At 40.0% G+C, this 18,753-nt stretch overlaps 1 protein-coding gene and 1 long non-coding RNA gene across 4 annotated transcripts in view; one reads left to right on the top strand and one right to left on the bottom strand.

The window, feature by feature from the left end:
* The window catches only part of ITPR2 (inositol 1,4,5-trisphosphate receptor type 2), a 472,511-nt gene that overhangs the window by 22,020 nt on the left and 431,738 nt on the right, over window positions 1-18,753 (bottom strand). The gene's annotated exons all lie outside the window — the stretch shown is intronic.
* LOC144297070 (uncharacterized) lies at window positions 279-15,176 on the top strand. The gene is made up of 3 exons (XR_013364123.1): window positions 279-498; window positions 11,562-11,636; window positions 14,800-15,176. It is a non-coding gene; the product is annotated as an uncharacterized LOC144297070 (long non-coding RNA).

Raw genomic sequence — 18,753 nt, 5'->3', positions numbered from 1 at the left:
TAGGTCAGCACAACACAGACCTAACAATAAATTCAAAATTGGACCAAGATGATGTGCCAGGATGCACCAAAGAAATCTTACACTCAGGCCAAACGTCTTCATTAGCACCAAAGTGCTAAAATTCCTTTACTAGATTTTTCAAATAGGACATCATGCAGATTGAGGGACGCTAAATAAAAAAAATCTGAATTGAGTCCAAACCAATATGCTCTTCTGGGATAGGGGCAAGTGGGTGTGATGTCAAAATGGGCCGGAACTTTCATTTAGATGATAGCTTTTCTGAGTATAGCTGTGGCCACTGTCTAGCTGGCTCTGGGACTTAGACCCATGGCAGCATGGTGCACAGCTTAAACTAGAATTTTACCGTGGCCATCAATGCATCAACAGCTGACTAGTCGGGTCGATGGCCCATATGGTACTGAACACAGTGAGCAACAGCAGCCACAGGTGATGACACAAACTCTTCCAAGCAGCTGTTACACAGTGACAAGAAGTGAGGTAATTTCGGGTAGGATGAATAAGAGGGATTGCCAACGATGAAGGAGAGTTTTGGGTTGCCTGATGGGGCTGCAAGAAGAGTATAATATACTATCACTCCAGAGGATGGTGGTTCTTTTTGAATAATGAATGGCTCCTGGCTGATTATAATTATGAAATGCCAAGTCACAGAAAGTACAGAGTTTTGGTGAACAAGAATTACACCATGAGCCAGCAGTTTTACACAATTGCAGTGTGGAAGCAATTGTTGATCTTGCAGCAGGTGTTGCATTCCTAGTTTTTGTGCAGTTTCACAAATAAATCCTTCAATTATTAAGTGTAGGCTATTCAGGTTTTATGCCTTTTAGCCTTTTTTCCATTTTTTGAAACGTTTTCTTATTTGTTTTTACCGAATTTCAACCTGAGAGAAGACTGAAAAATTCAAATACTAAAGCAGGGGCGCCAGGGTGGCTCAGTTGGTTAATCATTTGCCCTCAGCTCAGGTCATGATCCCCCTGGGATCAAGCCCCATGTGGGGCTTCTTGCTCAGTGGGGAGTCTGCTTCTTCTTTTCCTCCCCACTCATCTCTCTATTACTATCTGTCTGTATCAGATAAAGAGAGAAGCTCTCTCTGTTTCTTTCTCAAATAAATCACTAAAATCTTAAAAAAAATTACTAAAGCAATTCCTATGAGTAAAACTTGTTTCTGATACATGATGAAGCCAGTCAGATGAAACAATGTAATGCTTGGTTATTATTGGCTGTTGTCCACAGGGCTCGGTGCTGATTGGGACTCAGATGCTGCCCTGAGACATTGTACAATGTATATTGACTGACTTTTAGATTGGTTCCTAATTTAGGCATATATCTTGACTCCTCAATTACATTGGAAAACATCCTGAGAGCTGAAACCATATATATAAAAGTTCATGGCCCCCATAGTAGCACAAGCTCATCTTAATCCTACATTTCTCCTCCAGCTTGCTTCTACCTACCTTGCTGCCCTCCTCCCATGGCTGACTTGCCCCCTCCCAGATCCATCAGCCTCCCTGTGGCTGGGGCACTGTTGTATAATAACCAGGCTGGTCTTTGTCCCTGGTCCCTAGGGGGAGACTCTTAGGTCCTTGGAATTTCCCAAATGATAGAAATGTCTTAATTCTTCCCAAGCCCATTGGATCATACCTGACCAGCTTCAGGATGGAAGAGATTCACTGGAAAGACCAATCACACTTGATTAAAGGGTTGGAAAAAAAAATAAATAAATAAAGGGTTGGGATTTTGAGTTCACTTGACCTCCAGGGAGGGGAGGGAGGCTGAACGTTGAGTTTAATCATATTGCCCATGATTCCACAAATCAGGCTTATGTAATAAATGCCCAATAAAACCCCTAGACACTGAGGTTTGGTGGAGCTTCCTGTAAATACTCTGATGCACAAGGAGGTGACAAAGCTGGATTCTGTGAGGAGAGGGTCCAGAAGCTCTTTGTCCCCCCACTCCTCCAAAACCTTGTCCCAACCATCTCTTCATGTAATTGACCCTCCTGGTTTGTATCCTTTATAATAAAATGTAATTGTGAGTACAGTGTTTCCCTGAGTTCTGGGAGTCGGTCTAGTGAATCATTGAGCCTGAAGGGGGGGTGGGAATCCCTGAATTTATAACCAGTCTGTTGAGAAATGCAGGTGGCCTAAGAACACTCCAAGTGTGGTTGGTGTCTGATGTAAGAGGGACCACATCCTCTAACTGTGTTAGCTCTTAGTGGTCAGTACCAGAGTTAAGTTGCAGTATTCCTAGTTGGGCCTAATTTGGAACAGGTAGGTGTTAGAATGGGCATCAACCCTGTTCAGTGTCTCTGGTTGTGGGCCCTGTGGCCATGAGCTGCTGCAGGTGGCAAGAAGGGGTGGGTGCCAAGGTAGCAGCGGTGAAGAAGCTGCAGGACAAACAGTCCAGGTCACTGGGCTAGATGGGCATTTGCTCTTGCTAATTGTTGGTGGTCTGAAACCTATAAATAGCCAATATTCGATTTTTTAAAACTTTTTTAAAGAGAGCCATCGAAAACAGAACATACCCAGACACCTACAGCTATATACACACCTAGGATAGAACCATGCAAGGCAGGATTTGTACAGGGTGTGCTTATGGCAAAAAGAATAAAGTGAAAAGGCTGCTGTTGGATCACAATCTTTAATAAGGTCTCTCTTTACCCCCTACTCATTCTGCCTTTGGGGTCAGGAGCAATTTAAAATCTACCAGCTGGTGAATGTTTTGTGGATTGAAACTGTTTACTCTAGTATGTTCTACCCATTTTCTTGTCAAGGGTGAATTTTGTGTATTACAAATAATTGACATTGCACCAAAAAGTGAAAGTACTGACATATTTTTTTAATAATACATTTTCCTAGCATCAAATCTAAGCTCCTTTCCTAGCCTAGGGGGCCCCTGCATGATCCAGTCTATCCCTCTCCCCTCCCACATCCTTGGTCACCATTTGTCTTCCTCACCAGCTCCAGCCACATGGGTTGTCCAGCTGGTCCTCCCTCACGTCCAGCCTATCCCTGTCAGACTGGCTCTTCCTGGTTCTAAATCTTTCCATGGCTTGCTCACTTATCCCTTGAGGTTTCTGCTCAAACTATCTCCCCAGAAATGCTGTCCTTGACTGTCCAATCTAATAGAGCTCCATCCCTGTCTATTCCTTTACCTTGCTTTGTTTTTTCCTCCTCATTCTCTGACATGATCTACATTAAACTATTATTTGTCTGTTCCCAATAATAGAGCACGAGTTCTAGGAGGGCTCATTTGGTTTTGTTGTGCATGTTCTTTGAGCCTAGAAAAGTGTCTGGCTCATAGTAGGCTTTCAATAAATGATGGCTGAAAAAAGGCAGAGGTCAAAATGGAGGATGCAGAGACAGAAAAGTGTTCTGCTATGGCTACTGCAATTTTTACAAAGGTCCAGAGGTGGGGAACATTCAGGTAAGAGGTAAAGGGACTTGTGCCATGCCGGGAGGGTCCATGCTCCATGTTAATGCCAACCAAGGTAAAACCACTCTTGACAGTCTCCAAATAAGAGGATGCTTAGAGGGCAGAGAACAAGTAAAGCAAGCTGTGACTCCAATATTTGTCTGAATCCCAGCTTTGCCTGTCATTAGGTGTGTGATCAGAGAAGATTATTATTTAAGTTTCTCTGAAAATGCGGATAACACTTATATTTTAGGATTTCTATAAGGATTTGATAAAATGATGTAGAGGAACCAATGCAATGCCTTTCACTTGTGGGGAAAAAGAGTGCTGACATGTATCACATGCTTCTGGTGGGAGGAGAATGGAATGGGAGTTAGGGTAGGGCAGTGTGGGTATAGCATGTGGCAGCACGTAGCTGGCGGCAAAGAGGACAGAGTGAGTGGAAGAAGTCATCTATAGCTGGCCTCATGGATCATGACATCCCAGAAGTCAACAGATTTTCAGGGACCAGAACAAGGAGTCACCCCAGAGTGAGTTTTTCAATTTTCCCATACTAGATGGTATTTGGGAGTTAAAGAGGGTTTTCTCTCCACTTTGCCCCACCTCACTGCTGAGTCACCTTGTGGGAATGAGGAGCCCATTCATTTGTTCCATATCCCCAAACACAACTTTTGCCTTTACGCGTCCACTTTCTAAAATGTCAATTCCACAAGTCAGGCTTTCAAAATCAACTATTTGAAAATCACTGGCACACCACCCCCAGAATGGGAAAATGCTATTTTTGTCTCGGTTTCTCTGCAAGGGCAGCCTGTGGTCAGGCTTCCTAGGCCCACACAGAGCTGACCCCATTTGTGTATCTGGACTGTTACTTTGAAAGACAGCTATGAGGCTTTTTTTCCTAGGGTGTTTCAGCTCTTCCACATTTTACTAAATACACTATTAAACCCCTTTTACTTCCTCTCTTTTATTTATCTTACCCAATGGACGCAGAGAACCACTTCCACACATCAAGTTTATCTCTTCCCTCTCCTGTTCTGGCCTCTTTGTCACCTCTCTTCAAGGACTACTGTTTTGGAGAAATGATGTTGACCCTTAGTTTTGCCTGGTCCCAAAGCCCATGGGCATGCTATGAATCATGTTAAAGAAGACTTGCCCTTGAAGCCATTCTGGGGTTCACCATAACCTTGTGCTTGAAAATTAGATTATAGGGGATGTCTGCACTTTGGCCCAGTTTGTGGCTTCAGTATACTGCCAGTGAACGCATGCCTACTTAACTTTGATGTTGACAAGCTTTTTCATGTCCTAACAAACAAGATTTATTTGGATTTAAAATTTATCACCAGGAATGGAAAATTGATGGTTTTGCCAGTATTAGTAGCCAAGATTTCCAAGTCCTGTTGAACTCAAATTTATCCTTAGCTCTCCAATAGATGTTCTGTTACATCTTATAAATGTCACCAGGCAGATATGAATATACATTTTTCTTTCTATTAAGATTTTGATGTAATTTGATTACAGCTTTATGTGCCAGTCATAAATATTTTTAAAAGCTATTGTAGTCATTCATCCCAAAGATTAATCATTTTTTGGAATCTGGGGTACTTGTTTAGAATTTAGAAGAATGTTATCAGTAGCCTCAAGCTACTCAAGCCTCAATTTAATGGTTGGGTTGGGTTGGGAATGACGCTCTTTATTGGAATTATAGAAACATCTATTCAACATTACTTAAGGTATTTGGCTTTGATTTATATCCCTGGTCATAGTTTATGTGTCACAGAAGACTGAACATAAGTTTCCCACATTTTTGCTCCTCAGAGTAATCTGCCTCCCCCACACCCTATTGCTTCATAATACTTTTTTAATTTGCTGAAAAATGTGGGGAATGATTTGGCAATACTACTATATAATGTTGACTGTATTGGTTTAGATTGTGCCCAATTACCAGCTGTTTCTGGAAAAAAAGGTAATCTAATTATCTTAACTTAAAAGACAGGTGCCTTTAGGCTAATGTGATATATAAAAGAACCCCAAATACATTATTTACTATTCATTTCAAAAGACTTCTTTCCTAAAGGAAGAACCACAGGATTTCTGTAAGTGACAATTTCCCCAGATGCATTAGAAGCCTGATTCAATTTTCAATACAAAATACATTTATATGCAACATTCCAAAGACATGCCTACTGTAAAAAATGAGGGAGAGATTATTTTGATGTGTTTTACCAGGTTAGGCAGCTAATTTAGAAAAATCTTATTTATACTGACAACCATTTTATTGCAAAGTCAAATTTTATAGGATGAAAGTAGCTGATGCAATGTGCAGTGTAAACTTTCTACCAGCCAAATCCCACTTTTAATATAGCATCTCCTGTGCTCATTCCCTGAGTCACAGTATCACTGTCTTATTGCATAGAATTCCACTGTAACAAGTTCACTTATGACAGCTGGAGCAAGGCAACGAGATGTTTTTGATATGCCCCGCCTCGAAGTGGCTTGGAATCCAGGGGCTGGAGGGCACTGCATTCCCAGGCTTCCAGCTGGGGTCAAAGTGCTACAGGCTCCATTAAGCAGGCTGCAATTACCTGCAGCCACACGTCACCAGATGGTGCGCAAAGCAGCCTGCCACCTGGCCTAGTTCATTGACAGCACTGGACAGGCTCTCCCTCAGAGCTGGTCACTGGCAATTTATCTCCACCCTGGGCTGAAGATCAAACCCAGAGCTCACAAGGATGTATTCTTTATTGAAAATAAAACAATTTACATAGTGCTTTTGAAAATCTAAAAGCCAACATAACATTCTAGAAAACATGTCTTTCTAGGTTTCCCTGCTGTCACATGCACATCAAGACCACTTAGATTTTTTTTCTGCTTATTGCCTGGCACACTCAGCCCAGCAAGCACCCCGCATCTGGGGGTGGATGCACACATGCAAGAATGTGGGTAGACTTTTACTATCATCACTCCCCCACCTGCTACTTCTGGTTAGTCCCTGATTACTTACATTTGTTTATTAATAAATCTCTCATGTCGTATTCTTTTCCTCTACCATAGTGCTTCCAGGGTTCTTAAAACCATCATCATAAGGGCACCTGGGTGGTGCAGTCTGTTAAACATCAGGACATTTAGTTTTAGCTGAGGTCATGATCTCAGGATCACTACCCTCAGCAAGGAATCTGCTTGAGATTCTCTCTCCTTCTCCCTCTGCCCCTCCCATTTGCTCTCTCTCTCTATCTCCAATAAATAAATAAATCTTTAAAAAGCAAAAAAAAAAAAAAAAAACCATCAAAAAAAAAAACAACCCATCCATCATCATGGGCTGCTCTTCTGCTTGAACACCATCACTTCCTAATCGATCAAATCTAAACACCTTGGTCTCTTGGTATAACATCAAAGCCCAACCAGTATGTAGCTATCCAATCCCACTGACAGCTACCTTTCTTGTATCCTGCTCAGCATCTCACCCTCCCTCATCACTCTTTGTAAGGTAGTTGAAGAATGCATAATTGGGAGGGCATAAGATAGGGAGCCTCCTGGCAGCTGATCTTGGGTGAGTCACTTTTGTTCTCGGATCTTCCCTTAGGAGAGGGATTCCTGAGCTGGACTGGGAGGTTGGACTAGTTCCTTCAGCCCTTAGATTCTCAGGCTTTATCATCTCAATTTCTCTTAGATTTGTGGGCAAAAAATCAGAATAGATATGAAAGTAAAAGTGGAGGGAGCAGCCCGGGTGGCTCAGCGGTTTAGCGCTGCCTTCAGCTCAGGGTGTGATCTTGGAGTCCCGGAATCGAGTCCCACATTGGGCTCCCTGCGTGGAGTCTGCTTCTCCCTCTGCCTATGTCTCTGCCTCTCTCTCTCTCTCTTTCATGAATAAATAAATAAATAAATCTTAAAAAAAAAGAAAGTAAAAGTGGAGGAGAAATGATTAATAACATTAAAATTGGTACTATTTCAATCACATAATGCCTTAAATAGTTTGTTGCTCTTTCATATTTATTATTTCATTCTATTCTCTCATAAATCCTGTGAAGGGCAGCCCCAGGTATCCCCAAGACACAAGAGAGGAAAATTAAGGTATAGCTATCATTTTTTAACCAGTGCCACAGAGATAATGAGAAAGTCAGAACTAGAATACAGGCTTCTGATTTCCAGTTCCCAAGACCCTTTCTTGAGATTGTGAAGTACTAGAATCCTTTTCATGATCATATCTTAGAAAAGAGTCCTACATAATGCTCTAAGTATATATAGACACCTTTAAAACGCTTGGAGTTAGACCTAAAAGCTCAACTTGTGATAAATGAAATGTGTATAATGACACCTCAATGATAAAATGTCTTCCAGAACAAAGAAAACCTCAACTATGAATTAATCAACGGGACTAACACATCTAAAAGCAACTATGTCAACCAGGAAGCAGGTAGTTAGCTTGGAACAAATGGGGCAGATGGCAGCAGAACTGGTTTGTGTGCCTAGCACTCTCCCCAGGATATGGGGCTAGGCTCTGCATGTTCCTCATGGAAGAAAAAAATGAGAGTAGTAGTTACAGTAAGTTAGAATAAGAAATATGATGGTCCAGGTGCTATCATATTTACATTTAGTATTTCACTGTATTTAAAGGAACTCCATTGCCCTGGCTATTTTCCCTTCTCTGTTTTATTTTTCTCTGTGGCAACCATTAGGGTCTAGCAGACTGTCATTTATTTACTTTTTGATTGCCTGCTATTAGAACATGAACTTCATGAGGATAGAGATTTTCGTTCATTTTGTTGACTGCTGTTCCTCAGTGCCTAAAATAATGCCCAGGACATGGTAAGTATTTAATAAATAGTTGGAAATGAAAAACAGAAGAATGAATTTTCACAATAACCCTAAGGTAGGTGCTAGTCCTAGCTCATTTTACACAGAAGCACACCGACACGTGGGGTGACTGTTTCCCAAGGTCACAGATCTGGTCAGTGGGACGCCGGAGCTCACACGCAGGAGTGACGCTCTCTGTAAAAACTCTAGCCTATAGCTGTGTGCAGCAATGAGATTGCATCAGCTTATCTTAGTCTGATCCACTAAACATTCAAATCATGCAACCAGCTAACTCCCTTTGCTCCAAACCTCTGCTCATTAAGCAACCTTCTGATTATAATCTGGCTTCTCAGGGAAAAAAAAAATACACTGACCAGCTATCATGCACGTCTGTTCTGCTTGGAAATTATAATTTATCTTGTGAAATCAATCCAGAGGCATTCTGATTTTTCCACATTTCTGTCTCTTGACTCTGATTAGTGTGGTCCCACCTCAATTCATTCTGTGTCCTCTGATGGCATCAAGTATCTGAGATTGCAAAGTTTTGCACAGGATCTAGAACGTTATCACCTAAGAAAGGCTTGTCAGGAACGCTGTCACTGGAAAACCACCCGGTGACCTGTGGTTGGGCAGCCTCCCCAGGTGGCAGCCCGATATCACTGTATTCCCATCTGACCCAGGATAAAGCATTTTTAGCAGAGCACTGTTCTGACCACAGTTATCTGGTATAATTTGGGAATGACAGCAATGAACATCAATTGTGCAATGAAGCTCATTGGTATCATGCTGGCTCCGCCAGAGTAGAAAAGTAAGCCATGGTATTATTTCAGGTTTTACTAGCAAGGTTAAACTGGAAACTCTAAGCAAGTCAGACAGTTTTCATGTCTGAACACAGAGGACCTGAGAATGGAAAACGAACAATGCAGTTGTATAGAATGAAAATTAGATTGAAAGCTTAGTAATTCCTGTACTTGAGTACCTAATAATATTCTTAATATTAGGCATTGTACATTCCCCAAACATGCCAGGATTCAAGAAATGACTCCTGCAAACTTAATTACATGCATCTTTTTTTTTTTTTTTTTTTGGAGGGGGGAAGCTGTTATTTTTTCCTTGACATATTGTATTCCTAGACTCAAGACACAGGAGTTCAAAGTCATAGATCAGAATTTTCATTAGGTAACACATGACACCCTTGAAACTTTAAATTGTTCATGCTTGTTTACCATTATATACATGGATTTAGTTTTAAATCTTAAAATAAATTTACCCATCTGTGCATTATTCTAGAAGATAAAAAGCAGAAAATATTTTCTATAGGAATTAAACTGTGGAAAATATTTGCATACTACTTTTAAAAATACAATGTTTTAATTTAAAAAAATCTATCATTGAAAGGTTTAAATAGGATGGTTCTTAAAAAAACTGTGTCTGCTGAAGACAGCGTTATATGATGAGAGCAGCTGAGATGTTTGGGCACAATGGCCAGTGAGTGTGTAAGGGGAAACCCTTGCCCCAACACTGGTCCCACAGCTGGTGCCTGCACAGAAATCATTTCTGACCTGAGCATTTTTAGGTAATATAGTATTATTCTTGCACATTGTCCAATTTACCATGAAAACTATAAATTATTTTAAACTAGAAAATAAAAATGATATATAGGAGGTCTTTACAAGGACACAAGGGAAATCTGTTTTTAATTAATTGTCAGTTAAATATCCTCTTTTGCTTGCTGACAAGTTTTCAGTGATTATGCAATGAATATTCTTCTGTTCCTACATTAGTTGGTCTCTTCATGTAACCGTGTAGCTTGCTTTCCTTGTTCTTTTTGCAAACTTTACAGGCATTTCCTGTGTGATGTAGAAAAGGTAGTTTCTCCCAGCTTAATGGCTAATTGCAGCAACAGGCAGGAGAAATAAGAAAATCCAACTAAAATTGCAAATAAGTAACGAAGAGCTATGTGAGCTGTAACTACAATTTCACACCCTGTTGCAACTGTTTTTTAATAAAGCCTTTGTCGACAATTCCTTTTGCTAATTTTAGTTTGATATTTTGATGTTTACTAGGGATATATTTTACAGAAAGTAGCTCTGGGTTATGTTTATGGTTTTCATTAGCAGAGATGTCTTTATCGGAAGTCACCCAACTACAGTCCCATCTTTGTTCTATCTTCAAAATAAACACATTCTTTTGTTGTTGGAATAACTCAAATACAATCTACCATGTTCTTCTCCACTATTGTTTTGGGATTTCTTTTAGGATAAAAAGATGAAAAAGAATGCAAGTTTTTATAAGAACATCTCTCCTATTGTATACCCTTATTTACAGACATCATAGGAAGGATGTGCCCACTTGATCGGGAGGGTGTAATTTGCTGGAATGTTTGCTTTTGATAAATAACAATAAAAACAACCTATTGGGGCGCCTGGGTGAAGTTGGTTGAACCTCTGACTCTTGGTTTAGGCTCAGGTCATGATCTCAGTTTTATGAGATGAAGCCCTGCATTGGGCTCTCTGCTCACAGAGACTTTTCTCTGCAGAAAGTCTGCTTAGCATTCTCTCTTCCTCTACACCCGCCACCTCGTCTCTCTCTCTCTCTCTCTCTCTCTCTCTCTCATCACACTCTAATAAATAAATCTTTAAAAAAAAAAACAATAAACTGAGCAGTGACTTCAGAAAGGATAACTATATTGGTAGCTTTAATAACCATAAGGAAAGAAAAGTCATTTTGTCACTTCTGCTAATTTTGGAAGAATAATTTTCTGGCTCTATAAAACCAACATTATGACTTCTCAGTGAACAAAAAAAAGAGCATAACATGATTACTTGGCCCTACAGAAAATCGCCCATATGCCATTTGAACTGGGATTGATTAAAAGCAAGGACAGTTAACTGTGGTCTTTGAGGGTTATTCAAAAACCTCAACTTCCCCCAAATTTCCAAGCTATGATGCAATTCTTGATCTATTGAATTTTGTGGAGTGACTGTAGAGGTTTCTATTATATATAGATTGGAAACCAATTTACAATGTTAGATGTATACTTTTATCTCTGAAAGCCCTTTGAGACAATTGTGTAAAATACTACATCAGGGATTGTTGGAAACATTGAAAGATATCATAACGTAAAAATACATCAATGTCATTTAAATTGAACAAAATGGTTCCTTACTTTTCCGTGTACATTCTAACCATCTTTTCCACAAACTTGTTCAGTAAATACTACATGAAACAAGCATTTTGCACTTTGTCCCACAGATGCAATTTGCCAACCTGATTGATTTCTTTCTCTATAAGCTCATCTGATTTCTACATATTCTATATTTTTTCCTTTATTAAAGGTGATGTAATCTTAGCTTCGATCACATTCACATTCACCAAACTACTGAGAACAAGAGAAAAATGAAAAGATGAAGGTAGGAAACGATAAGATTTCACAAAGCAGGTTTGCAATGAAATATAAGAATCTGACAAAACTCATAAGGCAATATGGAAGATTAATGAAACAATGACTTTATATGAAAAAAAAGAAATCTGGCAATAGAAATAAACTAAGACACATATTTGGAAAAACTAAGAATGAGAAATCAAGCAGTAAGAAAGAATTATTTATTCTGAGGTGACTATGTTAGTCTGATTTGAACAGATCAAAAAATCTGTGTGTTGCTAGATGGAGAAATTGTAATCATTTGTGCTCACCCACGTTTCTACCTAATTCTTCTGAGTGCCCTGTCCTTCACTAATGATATAAACTGATTTCTATTACTTCTGGGTAGTACTTGATTAGACAAAGAGTAAGACAGAAAAGAGATGGCTGACATGGGTTGTTGATCTAAATCTGACTCTAGTTTTAGCTCCATCTCTTTTGCCACTTCCCTGCATAGACCAGAGCTGGCCACCTAATCCCAAACAAACAACACATGCTTTTCAGTGACAAATTATGCCCTGAGAATTAAATTTAGTTGACATTGTAGGACTACTTGGTGCCCACTTGAATGAGAAGAATCTTGTAAGGTTGGTATATGATCCTCCTAGAAACCTTTGGCTTCCAAGTCCATCCAGACTTGCGGTTTTGATTATAAAATCACAGAATATCACAGTAAGGGTCTTTTAACAGATTTCACAGATTGAATTCAACTCCTTTTTTTTTTTTTTTTTTTTTTTTTATAAAAGAGAGCAAGAGGAGGTTAAATAACCTGGATAAGCTCTCTTGTGTCTCTTAATTTCTAAGTCAGTCTTCCATGTACAAGAGGTCAATTTTAGATTGGTTGAACCCTCTGATCAGAGGCTCCACCTCAATGTGTGTAGACTGAAGAGTTATGGAGAATGGGAGGAAGTTCTTCATTACTGGAGGTCTTCAGTAAGTACTGTAGGACAACAGCCCATCCTCATTCTTAGTCAATTCTTTCCACCACACCCATCCCTTGTTTTCCACTATAGGTTCCTTCCATCACATTTTCCATTAGCATGTTGATCGCTGGTTTTCGTTCTTCCAGCCTCTTGCCCCTTTACTACATTCTAGTATGAATTATTTGATACTTTATTAAAAAAAAACGTGTAACTCCTCTACTTAAAAGTCATCAATGTCTCTCCTTTGTTGGATCAAAGCAGAAACTTCTTACCTTGAGTAATTAATTACTGCTACCAGTTAGTCTCAACCTAATCCAGGTGGGTGGTGTCACCTGTGCTTTGATATCAATTATTCAAACCCGCTGATTTCTTTCATACACAACATCTTCTTAGCCTGCAGGATAGCTCCTCACCTATAGCTCATCAAATGTTGCTGCCTGCTATTGTCATCCAACCTTCTGGACAACATATCATGCTCTCCCAATTAGGCCCTACATTTTTTAAAAAAGATTTATTTATTTATTCATGATAGACACATACACACAGAGAGAGAGAGAGAGAGAGAGAGAGAGAGAGAGAGTAAGAGAGGCAGAGACACAGGCAGAGGGAGAAGCAGGCTCCATGCCGGGAGCCCAACACGGGACTCGATCCTGGGACTCCAGGATTGCGCCCTGGGCCAAAGGCAGGCACCAAACCGCTGAGCCACCCAGAGATCCCCAGGCCCTACATTCTTGAAGCTGGGGATTTATTTATCCCTCATTTGTCCTCCCTACCATATCTAACCCATTGCTACAGACATAGTAGGCACTAAATAAAAGTTGTTGAATAAATAATAATTTTTTGAGCCTGGAAATGCTATTCTGATCCTAGCTTATATATATATTTTAAAATTGAATGTAACATTTATAATGTGTCAGATACCATATAAATATTAACTTGTTTCATCTTCATAAAAACCTTATAGGTAGAGATGTTTTACCCATTTTACAGAGGAAGACACTGAGACATAGGAAGGTTATCTGTCCAAGGCTCCAGAAGTCCCCAGGCCATGTCTAAAGCACTAGGCCACTCTATGTCTCTTACACATATGACATCCCTCCACCAACTCCCTTTCAACAACAGGCTCTTATTTTACATTATTTTTTTGGTCACTTGGGCACAAGTGAATTATATACTAGAAAACAAAGGGAAGGAGATAAGATGCTCTTAAGTAAGAATCAATTTTATAATCCCTAATAAAATTAGTTATCTTATTATTTGTCAGTGCTAAGTCTTTGTCTTCTAAAACGATATTTTCATAACTGGATTTAGGGCTCCCGAATAGTACTAGGTCCTCAGCCCAGGAAACAGAAATTCCTGAGACAGTGGCAATTTCCCAACCCCTGCCAGAATCACGGTTTAATTTTCTCTCAGAGCAATAAACTTCAGGTCTTCGAGGAAAACTCATAATCTGGTCCCTAAACGGTGTTGTCCTACAGAGACAGCTGGCAGCACAGAGGTGTGATCATATGAACAGTATACTGTGGGGATTTAACAGCCAGATTCTGGCCAGGATGGTGAAGGAGTCAATCCATATATGTCCGTCCAGTGAATAAAATGGGAATAGTCAAATTTTGCCCACTCCCAAACTCCTGACACAATCGCTTCTCATTTGCAGTATAACAAACAGTAACATAATCAAAATTTTATATAAAAATATTTTAGGGGATGCCTGGGTGACTCAGTGGTTGAGCATCTGCCTTTGGCTCAGGTCATGATTCCAGGGTCCCGGGATCGAGTCCCACATGAGGGTCTTCAAAGGGAACCTACTTCTGCCTCTGCCTATGTCTCTGCCTCTCTCTCTCTCTCTCTTACGAATAAATGAATAAAATCCTTAAAAAATATTTTAGATATTAGGGCTGTCAGAATTTTAGAACTAGAACAGAAGAGACTTTGGAAACCACTCAGATTTTCATCATGAATGAGGAATTAATGTACATGGAAGTCAATCCTCTTCTAAGTCACAGGTAGAACCAGGGCAAGGGTCTTTATAGCACAACTTGGCACCCAGGTAGCTAGAAGAAAACCCTGGGCAATTATCTCTTCATAAAGTTACAGACACTTATGCAAATAAGCCACCCTTGAGTTCAGCTATTTTTGAACTTCAGATTCTGGTTTTTATGTCAGCTGCATTTAAAATGCTAATCAATAATCTCAGAGTAACATAAACACCTTGAAATCTTTCTTAAGAGTTCATGATGACAAGAGAACACCAATGCCGAAGGAAACTTAGAAGGCTGGAATATTCCTTGTAAAGCAAAATGCGTGTACTTTTTACGGGGACTTTTTCAAATGCTGAAAGAGACGGAAAAGGTGATTGCTTAAACTGAGGCGTGCTGCAAGTTCTTCACCTGAAGAAGCTTAGAAGGCACTCTTTGGAAAATAAAATATATTTTCTTTGTTGTTCCCACCAAAGAGCCAAGAAAAAGAAGAAGTGCACCTTTCCCATCCCACATGTAAGCAAGGTAAAATCTGTTCTTATGCAATCTTTGTTCTGACTCAATGGCAAGTCTGACTATTCCTCTTCACAGTATCCCCGTGTGCTCTCGGGGACACTCCTGACAGTGTGGGAACATCACTTGCAAAACTCAAATGGATTCATCAGTGTTCAGGCAATTAAAATAGGTAAGTAAGGTAAGTAAGCTGTTGATTCTGGGTTAACAAAGAAACAGGTAACAAATGGACTTGAGTTTGAGTGAGGCCACAAGATAGGAAGGTTCCTCTGCCCAATCTGTCCCCGTGGTAACACTCACATGACTATGTAAAAACTGGTGACTTTTTAGGATCTGCCTTCTACTCTGAATAGGAAGCTCTGTGACAGGCCACACATGTCCTCATGTCCTCTGTCCCCCTTTCCAGGGGCTACCACGGCTTGGGATGTGGTAGGTAGTAAGTGTTCATTGAACAAATGAAAGTTGGCCATTGCCTAACCTCTATGAGGACCACTATGCAGAAGCAATAATGTCTTTGAACATTAAAAAGCTTAAGAATGCTCTGAACCTGCAAAAAAGTATTTAGATGTGGCCATATTAAATAGCTACATATTTAAGTAGAAGTGGAGGGTCCAAACACTTACTGAGCGATAACCCTGAACCAGACATTGTGTTAGGTGCTAGGATATATGGGATTCTGTTTAAACCATACAAGAATCTTAATAATGAGTATTACCTCCATGAGGAAACAGACTTAGAAATCTGGGGTAACCTACCTCAGATGCCATTATTTCAAAATCCTTTGGTCTTTAAATCCCCCCAAAAGGAAATGGGCTCCATCAACATGATAGTAAATGACTAATCTTTGAAATGCACATGCTAAATCACTTTTGTGAAGTTCAGCAATTATTTTTCAGGAATTCCCTTAGCTAAAACTAGTTCAAAATCTGATGGCAATTAGCTTGTCTGATAAGCTTACCTAACACAAGAGCGGCCTTTCAGCTTAATTACCGACTCTGCTAATGACTCATGATACGGCATGGGCGATGCTAGTCTATTAAAAACCACTAGACAGAAGTCGTGTGGCTTTACGGTATATAGTTCTCATTCCCACAACTTACATTTTGATGGTATCTGTTACTCTCTGGAAGAAAGCCAGTATTTCTGAATAAAATGTATCAGTCCTAACAATGTGGACCTGATTATTCCAGAAAGCCAACTGAGAATTGAACAAGATCTTACAGTAATGAGTAGGACTGGGAAACAAGAATTTTCTTCAGCACAGTGAGAAGAAATCCTTTTATTAAAGTTATGAGAATCAGAGATGTGAACATCTCTTTATAAGTTTAAAATAAATGACTTAGGATGGGTTACCATTTCAAAGAGGCTTCTATATGTTGTACAAAATCCAAATCATTTTGCTATAAACATTTGGGTTTGCAACATAATTCCATACTAAAACTAATTAATCAATGTTTGGTTGCAAGATATCCAAAAACTGACCAAAGCACTTCTATGTTCACCCACTGACGAGAATTTAAAAATCCTCTTTTACAGCCCTATGAAAACTGTTTTCTCCTTTTTGGTTCTACTTTTTGTTAGGTAAAATCTGTCTGGAAGACTGTTGATATCATCATCATCATCATCATCATCATCATCATTCATTATTCTTCATGTTAATTAATGGTTATACCTCTGTATCTTTCAGCCTAAGGGCATGCTTTTTTTGCTTTACTCACTATATATAGTTTCTCTTGGATAGCCTTGTCCTAATCTGTAATGGCATGTATCGTGTGTTCTCCACACATAATTAATATTTATACTCATTTAATAAATCTTTATTGAGTATTTACTATATACCGGGCACTGTTCTATGCTCCTGGGCAACTTAGTGAACAAGAACAAAAAAGACTGAAACCTTATCTTTGTGATAGTTGATCTTTACTAGTGGATTGTCCATTCTGGACTTGTCACCAGCATTCCAGACCCATGTATCCAGTTTCTCATTGGTCATATGCACTTGAAAACCCAAACAGGACCTAGGCACTTGGATACTATGAGGTACACTGAAATGATCACATTTCTCTAACTTACTCCTGTGGGACCCCGATGATTTAGGTTGAGTCACCACTTCCCCTGCCTTCAGCAAATCCTCTACCTGCATCTTTCCACATCCACCATTTCTTCTCAATCTCCAGTGGTATTTCATATCAGCTTTCATCACAGTTACTGGGTAATGAACTCTTTCTACCTGTTCTTTTTTTTGCTCCCGGATGGTCCCCTTGTATCCATTTCTTACTCTGCCATGGAACATGCTTTCTAAAATACACATCTGATCTTGTCTCTTTGGTTCAATATCCCTGGAGGGCTTCCTTGAACTTTTAGGATAAAGACTCCCAGGCAAGAGGCCCTTGTGATCTGGCTCCTGGTGGCTGTTTTATCTTCCACCCCCCTGCTTAGCCCCACTCTTTCTCTAGACAGGCCCAGCTGCTCTGTGCACCTGCTCCATTCTCATATCCCTGACTTCCTCAAGCATCTGGCGTGACCTTAGGAAGTCTCCCTTCCCGGGCTGTCGGCTCCATGGCAGGCTCCGCCAGTGAGCCATCACCTCTCCTTTGTTGGCATTCTCTGTCTCCTGGATTTCACCAAAGCTTCCTGAAAGGAAGCTCAACCTTGAACCCCAGGCAGCCCAGCACCTGGAGCACAGTAAGCATTCAGCCTATGTTTGTTGGATAAACAAAGCTTTCACCAATGGGAAATAATTTATTAGCTGGAATTTTAAAGGCATTTTATGTCATACCTCAACTATTGTAGCTGAGAGACTAAGAATTCTATTTCCTTAAAATATTGGAGACATCCTTTCCTCCTTCCAATGGATGTCTTTGGGTTTTGGGGTTTTTCCCCTGCCTTTTCTCCAACACTTGACTTATATACATTTTTTAAAAGATTTTATTTATTTATTCACGATAGAGAGAAAGAGAGAGAGAGAGAGAGAGAGAGACAGAGACACAGGAGGAGGGAGAAGCAGGCTCCATGCTGGGAGCCCGACCCTGGGACTCCAGGATCGTGCCCTGGGCCAAAGGCAGGCGCTAAACCACTGAGCTACCCAGGGATCCCCTTGACTTATATACATTTGATCTCAGTCAAGTTTTGTTTGATTCTTCAGTAGGTGAAGCACAGCTAGAGGTAAAATCATAGCCATTGGCCCCAGAAAAATCTGTATTTGGGTGTTGATTCAAGCACTTGTTTGCCAAGCATCTTGGATAAGTAATGAGCTTCTCTGAGCCTCTGTTTACATAAAATGGGTATAATTAAATACCATTCAAAGCAGCTAGCACATATAAATTTGGTTTCCTTTCTTCTTGGCTGTTCACACTTTCCCTTTAAGATATATGCCTTGCCTAGAATATATTCCCCCCATCCCTTCTGTCGAAATTCTTTTTAAGGTCCAACTCTCCTCACAATCTTTTCTGTGCAACTATCCCTAGTCCCTTCAGCCAGGAAGACTCCTGCCATCTGTGCTCCAGTGGCTCCATGTCTTATTCATTCTGCCCAACAAATCTATATGGAGTACCTCCTATGTGCTGGGCATTCACTTAGGTACTGGGAATAGAGCAGGGATCAAGCCAGGTGTGTAAATGCTGAAGCCATAGTAGAGAGGAATAAACACATCAATAAGTATAGAAATAATATTAGGGTCAGATTAATATAG

Source organism: Canis aureus, chromosome 25, assembly GCF_053574225.1.
Source record: "Canis aureus isolate CA01 chromosome 25, VMU_Caureus_v.1.0, whole genome shotgun sequence".
In the NCBI taxonomy this organism is placed as follows: domain Eukaryota; kingdom Metazoa; phylum Chordata; class Mammalia; order Carnivora; family Canidae; genus Canis; species Canis aureus.
Note: the sequence above shows the minus strand (reverse complement) of the source record. Positions and strands in the feature narration are given on the sequence as shown.